General features: G+C 36.7%; 1 long non-coding RNA gene across 1 annotated transcript; it reads right to left on the bottom strand.

Moving 5' to 3' along the window:
* Window positions 1–548: 548 nt before the first annotated feature.
* Window positions 549–4,033, bottom strand: LOC147762203 (uncharacterized). The gene is made up of 4 exons (XR_015333856.1): window positions 3,831–4,033; window positions 2,222–2,454; window positions 1,239–1,438; window positions 549–684 (listed from the first exon to the last, which is right to left on the bottom strand). It is a non-coding gene; the product is annotated as an uncharacterized LOC147762203 (long non-coding RNA).
* Between the last annotated feature and the right edge of the window lie 4,595 nt (window positions 4,034–8,628).

The raw sequence follows: 8,628 nt of genomic DNA on the forward strand, positions 1-8,628 counted from the left end.
CATCATATCCAAACTGCTAACAATAACAAAACAATATCATTAAATAATCCAATCATGGAACTAAGATTAAAAAATCCAAAATGCAGTTTATCAGTTATAGTGTAAACAACAGATATGTCACAAAGTGCTGACTATGACAATGACACTGGACAGACACAGTGATCAGAATATAGACAGACTGAAAGTGTCTGTATATAATAAAAAGGTGATAAAACTTGCAATTGCAACTTAATGACCTCACAATAACAGAGATCATCTATAACACATGATATCTGCATTGAAATATATATTCACATTAAAACATTTTCACATAAGTCTTGTTCTCTTCAGTGATGGCTTATTGTTTACCACAATCTTGCTGTATATGCTACCTCTACTAGTACTGTAACAGTTTCCATGCATATGGGGAAAATTATTATAACACATCACAACTGAGCTGGAATATCAATTCACTTTTAGACATTTCCATGGTGTCTAATCGGGTATTGTCCAACACAATCTCCTTGCTTTATATACCCTGCGTCTATAGTTTCTATGCATATGGGGGGGGGGGGGGGGGGGGAATTGATTCTTTGTGTTACCTGGAACCCACAATTGTTATACAATTGCACTGTTCCATATAACTGGCTCCACAGGATCTGCCGTGTTTGGAAGCCTTGTTCTGGGTGGTTCTGGCAGCACTCTCTAAAATGAAATGGGCGTAACTGTTTAGAATGTAACTGTTTTCATGTGTATCCTCTCTGTAATATCCTTAACAATTCTTTGTGCATCATAGTGCAAACTATTATCAGGAACAATTCAATGATACGTAATTCAAATATAGGATGCTTTTGTAAAATGCTCAACATTTTTGTATCACCATACTTGATATTTATATCTTGATACTGCTCGTATGTAATGGTGATCATATTAAAATATAAGTATTCATTTTATGTATTTTGTGCATACAAGATGAATTGGATTCAAATTCTTTAAAAATGACAGGTGTGATTAAAAAAGCACTTGATGTATATAAAAATTAAATTTACATTACAATTAAAGCAGTGAAACATTAATTTTATTCATAATAATCCATGCTTTCCATTTGAAATAATCATTTCACCCCCCACCCCCCCCCCCCAAAAAAAAAAAAATGTTACAATTGTGTCTCTTTCACAAGGGACAGAGGGGAAACAAATTACCTATCTTTATTTGCATTAAAAAAAAAACAACCATATATTTTGTCTGCTATCTGTCACCTGTTTACAATAGCTGTCCTGTCTCTGGTTCTTCATTCATCCTAAAACTTGCCACATCCCGTGTCTTGCACAACTGGGTGAGATGAAGATGTTCCTGTTGCTGCCTTTTTATGTCTGCTTCTTATAAAATACATGTCCCCCATGTTCAGCCAGGTAAAGTCAGTTCACCTGGAAGACACCATGCTGTATGGAGACTGGAGCTGGAAAAAGAGACATGACAGTGAAGGAACACTAATTATCTTAACACACAAAAGAAAAGACAAAAACCTGACAGTCCACCAGAGCCAGTTGGGAAAAATATTATAACTATGGTGCACTGCCAAGTGCCCACCTTATATGGTAGACATCATTGTTGTGGTGATTGAACTGTGATAAGTTAAAAATTACTTTGTCTTTTGGAGGCTACTGGACACAATTGTGACTGCTGAGACCAGCACATTCTCAGATTGAACACAGTTAAATAAACAGATCTCTGCCAAATCTGTTGGAATTTTTGTGACATTTGAATACAAAATGCCTAACAATTGCAAAAATCTGGGATAATTATATCAATTGACAGTGACTAATTGAAAGACATTTTCTGACATTTGAGATGAGTCACCAAGGAAATTCTAACATGTTCTTCAGCCACTTTATATGAAGAGTTAAGTGCACATGAACAATATTTAATGGAAGTATTCATCTTTTAGATATTTTGTGCATTTATAATTAATGGTTTAAATAAAAAAAATGCATTGGTAACAAATGAGAGACGTGGATAAAAAATGCCCTTAAACAACTTCAATACGCATTACAATTATAAGTTTTTTTTTAATAAAGAAGTGTGGTAATTATTAAACCCGTGCTTTTTAAGTCATATTAAAAAATATTCAAATACAAAACTTGGGATAACTGGCCTTGTGTTTCTACAGAGGTAAGAAAGAAGACCAATTATACCCACTGTTACTTCAAAGACAAAACCAGCTGTTCATTTTGTGTACAACCTGCAAAAAGTCCAGTTCCCTGTTTACCATGGCTGTCCTGTCTCTGGTTCTTCATAACCCATTCATCCTGAAACTTGCTGTGTCTTGCGCAGTTGCATGAGATGAAGGGATATTCCTGCAGCTGTTATTTCCTGTCTATTTCATATTAATAATACATCCCCGGACCCCCCCCCCATGTCCAGCCAGGTAAAGTCAGTTCACCTAGAAGTCACCATGCTCTATGGAGACTGGAGCTGGAAAAAGAGACAAAAGATAATATTAATGAAGTGACATAAATTATCTTAATAAAAAGAATATTGACAGTCCACAAGAGCCAGAAGAATATTAGGGACCATTCCTATACTAACTCAGGGGCGGATTTAGGCCGTCCTCCGGGATCTTCCGGAAGAAGGTCAGATTTTTAAGTTTACATTGGCGAGTAACTAATCTTTTCTATTGGAAGACGCCTGACGGTCTAAAATGGAGGATGGATCAATAAAGATAATTCGGAAGCCTGTCAGAAATTACCTGTAACTGTTGATCAATGTATTTCTGAGGGGATTCTTGCTAAATTGCAATCAACTTGAGCAGCTTAGATGTCTGTCACACCTACTGAAGCTGCTAAAGAGTAATTAATTATCAGTAGGCACGCCAGACATCTAAGCTGCTAAGCTAAAGCAATTCAGCAAGAAATCCCTCAGAAATAAGTTGATTAACATTTAGGCTTCGTTCACATGCAATGTCTATTTTCTAAATTCTATTTTCTATTTGCGGTATGTCTTATGATCACGGTCTGTGGCCTGAATATCCCGCGGCGTAATTACTGGCAGCGCGAGCCAGTTACTATAAGTTACTATAAGTAACTGGCTCGCACTGCCAGTAATTACGCGGCGGGATATTCAGGGCACAGACCGTGATCATAAGATAGCGCAAATAGAAAATAGAAATTAGAAAATAGACATTGCATGTGAACGAAGCCTTAGTCTGGGAATGGTCCCTTAAATGGTCACTGTTGATGATTGTGTTAGTTGAGACCGTGACCTCTGACATTGTGTTCCGTTCCCATGATGCATTAGTAGTAATGGTTAGGTGTTGAATAAAGTTCAGTGTTCATTGAACATGTGAATATTGCGTTGTTCCACATACACACAGTCTGGTCCATACAAAACTGGGACCGAGATCAACAGTCACATACCTCGATCCCCACACGACTGTATGGTCGAATGGAGTCAAGATTTGATTGATGTGCCCATGCCTGAATGACGCCAGTGGAGGCGTGTGAGAGGTGGAGTGACCATTACAGGATTAAGCAGTCTTCCTTTCATGTAGGTCTGCCATATTAAGGCCGTGGACCAGTTAGCACTCGGATCTTCTCATTGCTTCTTGATTATATATATAACTCTGCTAGTACTTCTTTATGTTTTACCTCAGATGTTTCAAGGATCGAACTCGGAGCTACTGAATAACACTTATAACACTGGGATCACCGGATCCCTACGTCTATTCTCTACCTCTTGTATCTGCAGGTCCTTCTCTCTCTCTCTCTCTCAAAAACCCCGCCCAACTGCATGTCGCTTTCAATCCTAAGGCTAAGACTTCCGGTACCAGATCACTGCAACAAAGTACTCACCCTTTTGTCATCAAGAATGTGTTTGCATACATTTAAAGGGATGCTGGAATCGTGGAATGTCCTACTGCTTTAGATAAAACTTTAATGGTAACTCATAGATATATCTTGTCCTTGGAATAACGTTATTTCATTAACGTGTAAAATTTTCCCGCTCCGCCTAAGCCCGACTAAGTAGGTCAAAGAAAACCCGCAGTGAATACTGGGTCACATCTCGGTACATCCTGTCACTGGATCTCAGCACTACTAACACAACGCTCAATTTGAGCAAATAGAGCATTTAAGGACCTTCGCATTTAGAGTGATTACCATTAAAAGTAAAACAAACGTAGCCTACTTGAAAATATTCTAAAGTCAATTTTTTCCCAAATATCCTGCAAATCTACTAGTAAGCCTACTTGTAGGCCTACTTTACTTTTATAGACTGCGCTATCTAGAGACTATGCTTAGGCTATATTAGATGCGCGTTATTTTTTCTAAAAAGTTCCAAATTTTTTCCCCAATTTCAAGTATATTTTCTCAATGCCTGGTAACGAAGGTGTTGCAATTGGCTTCCTAACAGAGTGCAGCTTTGTCGTGTTACGTGTAAAATATTTGATTGTGCCCTGTCAACATATCGTTCATCTAATCATGAGGGCCCGCTGGGAAGGGGGGGGGGGAGTGATCACATTTCACGGCCGCGGAAAATATCATCAAATCACAAATTACAAATTACATAAATTGAATTAGAATTTTATTCATATCTCATTGAAAATGCGAGTCCGGCGAGCTGAAAATAACTATCATCGAGTATAATGACTTCGTTCCACTATAAGGACGAGGGATAGAAACCCGCAATTCACGATTCACAGGAATGGGGTGCTTCACATCTCGGGGAATGATAAGTGGCTGTTACGGGTAAGGAAAATACCCAACGGGGCCTTCAGTCCTTGTCTTAACTAAAATGAGGATTTAATCAATGTCTATAATATTTCAAAACATTATTTAAAGCAACTAAAATTAATGATCTGGAGAAAAAATACGTCACGAAGGATTTTCAGCTTTTAAAAGTAGCTGCAAGTTATTTGTTGCGTTATTTAAGATAAACATTCTAGACATTTTCTGAGACGTTAAATATTAAACTTGCTTCCAAACAAGTAGGCCTACCTTATTTTTCTAATTTATTGAAAATAAACTTATAGGCAAATGTGAGATGGAGTTGCGAGTGACAGTAGAGAAGGTCTAAAAATGAGTCTGCATTTCGTGTTTTGAATATGATTAGCACAGTGCTGAGCTAACTTATGCAACAATTTTCGTGTGCATTTAAAGACTCATGATCACTAAAGGAAGAGCGAGAGACAAAATGTAGTTATTATTCATCTATACAACGTACCTCCGACCGTGTTGGGAGTTCGACCCCCTTGAGGACTCAGATGATAGCTGTCGTCAATACTGCTTTTAAATAGCGTAACAAACGCGATCGTTCTTTGTTCTCATATCATAAACAGGAATATTTCTTTAAAAAATTATTAAAGACATCCTAACATTTTATACATATCTGTGAATATCTAGTGAAAACTCCATCTGTAACTCTCTCTCTCTCTCTCTCTCTCTCTCTCGTTGTCTCTGGCCGAATTCACAACCAGTTGATCCTCGGACCAGAATTTATGATAATTTTAATTTTAAAACTGTTATGACTGATAAATGAAACTACATATTTTTCATTCGCCCGCATCTTCCGTATCTTTAGGAAAAAATATATTGAAAACGCATCTGTAAAGATTAACTCTGAAGAGATGAAAAAAATGCCCGAGCTTTCGGCTTGTGAACCTTCTTCAGGTACCAAAACAAGAATAAACAAGCAAACTACTGGTATAAGTGGCGTATGATGCATGTAAAAGGGACACGAAGTTAGAAGTGCGTGATAAAGGTTAACGTCTTGAAGATTACATAATAATAAAACAAGACTAATATTCGTTGAGATATTCATTGTCTCTATAAAGTCCTTTTTTGAAGTGTCTAATATTTTTATGAACTTCTTCTCGACAATCCGTCTTTGTCTTGTGTCGCGTATGTGTCCATTTAAAATGGTGACTTTATTATGTACTGTGGTGGTTCTTGATGCGTAAGACAGCTTTTTTTTCTATCGTTTTCACTTTTAATTACTATTAATTCTATTACTGTACATAGCTACCAATTATCTGCGCTTTAAGCTTGTACTTTTTAATAAAGATACAAGCAAGGCAAGCAAAAAGTATCTGGCAGTGAATTGTGAACTGTTGCTGCTACCACTCCTACATAAAGTAGATATTGTAAACATACATCGGCACATTAATCAATAAGATATCAGACAACTTTCATGGAAAATAAACTGAAATTAAAGCTGGATATTCTTTTATCTATTATCATTTCGCATTTACATTAAATCTCGGCACATACGTCTTCATCACTATCATACTTTAGTCGCAGTCCGAAGCGACGAAGTTCGAAAAGTGCATAGCAAAATCGTAAATAGGAGTTCTTACGTAGGAAACATCGCGCTAAAGAACGGGTTTAATTAAGGCATTCTTGTTAGCGGTATTGTCACTATTTTAGGGAATCATGAACAAATCTGGATGGCTCTATCTATAAAAAAGCAATTGTTACCTAAAAATAAAAAAATTACTTTTCAGAATTAATGCAAGAAAAATTAATGAAAATGACAAAGGCAAAATATTTTTAATTAAAAATGGAATCTGAACGACAAATACAGCTTCAAGCAAATAAAAATGAAGAATATACACACCCTTGACTTACAATTGATTTTTAAAATAATGTCGGTACCTTGTCAATGTATGGCAGGACTACGTGAAAACGACATACACCCTCCCTTACACATACACTAAACACACACACACTCGCACACACACAGGCTCGAAGAGGGGGATAGCCAAATCCAATCACTGAAGTTGTACATTGGTTCATTGTTTGTCCTAAGTAAATCATCATAAAATAAACGAATCAGATCAAAATTATAATAAAGCGCGGAATGTGCAGACCAGCAAAACTACTCTTCCCCGTTGCCAAAGCTCTTAATCCAGGTCTATCTTTTAAAATAAAATATAACAAAAAAAAAAAAAAAAAAGGTATCAAACAACAGACTTCGGTCAAATAATCTAGCTGTGTGTAATACTGTGCATGAACCCAAAATATATGCTATAGATGTAACATTATCAAAATAGAAATACCATATCATGAAAAGTCACATTAGAATTCTTCCCCCTCCCCTCCCCCTCCCATCAATACGCCCCTTTTCTATTTAATACCATACAAACTCAGCGTGTGTAGGAGTGTGAAACTAAAGTAGATCAAAAGTTCACGAATAGGATATGCCATGTAAGGATTCATAGGGGAGATAGGTAATCTCCTTTTGCTCTTTTTTTAACCTGTCAATTTTGAGAAGAAATACAGTGAATCGGTGTCTCTCATTGCACTTAGTCAATATAAATTCAAATATGTAATAAACATCTTTCCTTTACCACGTAATTTGTCAGAGGTAATAAAATACAGCATTTCCCTGGAAAACCTTTACCCCCTCTTGTGAATGCAATATGTCGTCTGCAGAGCTCAGCGTCTGCCACCTCGCTGGATGCTTCGCGGTTCCCGGGATGTGAACAGTTAACGCGGTCCGAAAATTTTTAGGGAGAGTCAGATGAAATAAAGACAGACCGTGGCATCTATAAGGTTCTACATGAAGTTGGAGATGTGGGCTAGTTTTACTCTTTTCTTTCAAATATTGCAATTTACTCTGCCTTTCAGTAGCCCCATGCAAGCAAAATATTTTGCTGGTATCTTGATACATCTCCCACTTGTGTCTCCCCCCTAAAACGGTCCACACTAAAAAATCAATAATCGTATGGCAATTTTATACAGGCAATTGACCTACTTTTATACCCGTGCAGCTATTGTCGAGTTTTACGGCTGGGGGGTGAAGACGTGATACACGTCTGTGATATAAAAATTATTTCTAATTACATAATTTACCAACAGTACATTTGGATTAAACGTGTCCAGATATGTGAGCAAAAGATGACATTGCTATTTGAAAATAATGAAAAAATTGGAGACAAGCCTAAATCAGAAAAAATGCATTTTTTCTCTTATATGCAAATTAGGTTCCTTGAAGTAATATAAGACTGGCCGGAAGTGATGTTCAGAGATTTGTAACGATGATGATCTTGATGGCCTTGATGATCTTAATGGTGGTTCAAAAAATATTATCAAAGTTTTCAGTTGTCATCTGGTGATTAGGAAATTTTCTGCACTAACACAATCATTCCACGAGTGAAAAATAATTAGTAAACGCGCCTCAGATGCGCTGCAGACGTCACGGCTTTTGGGCGAAAATCACACGCCACATTTCGTCATAATTATTTGATATAGATAAAAAACTGTGATTAAAAATGGATATCGGCAAAGCATTAAAATTTTGACAGCATTTCTGTTTATTTGTGTTCGACAAGGATGAATTTAATTAGAATATCCTCTGTCTCTCTCTCTCTCTCTTATTAAGCGAATATAAAGGAGAAAGCCGAGCGAAAAAATAACATGCGCATAACAGTCAAAAATCTTGAGTTAAAAATCTTGTTGGTCACTACAGTTCCTCTTCATAGAGGATCACATGCAAAATTTTCAGGCAACTTGTAGCCTTTTAAATTGATGTTGTAAAGTAAATGACTTACACTTTCACTAACTGCAGATAAAGATTATAATGGAATCAAACAAGTTAAAGGATGGAGTTACTGAGTGTTGCGCCGACAGAAACTCACAACGTAAATAACAA

Source organism: Lingula anatina, chromosome 4 (assembly GCF_051362555.1).
Source record: "Lingula anatina isolate TDL-2025a chromosome 4, LinAna3.0, whole genome shotgun sequence".
NCBI lineage: Eukaryota > Metazoa > Brachiopoda > Lingulata > Lingulida > Lingulidae > Lingula > Lingula anatina.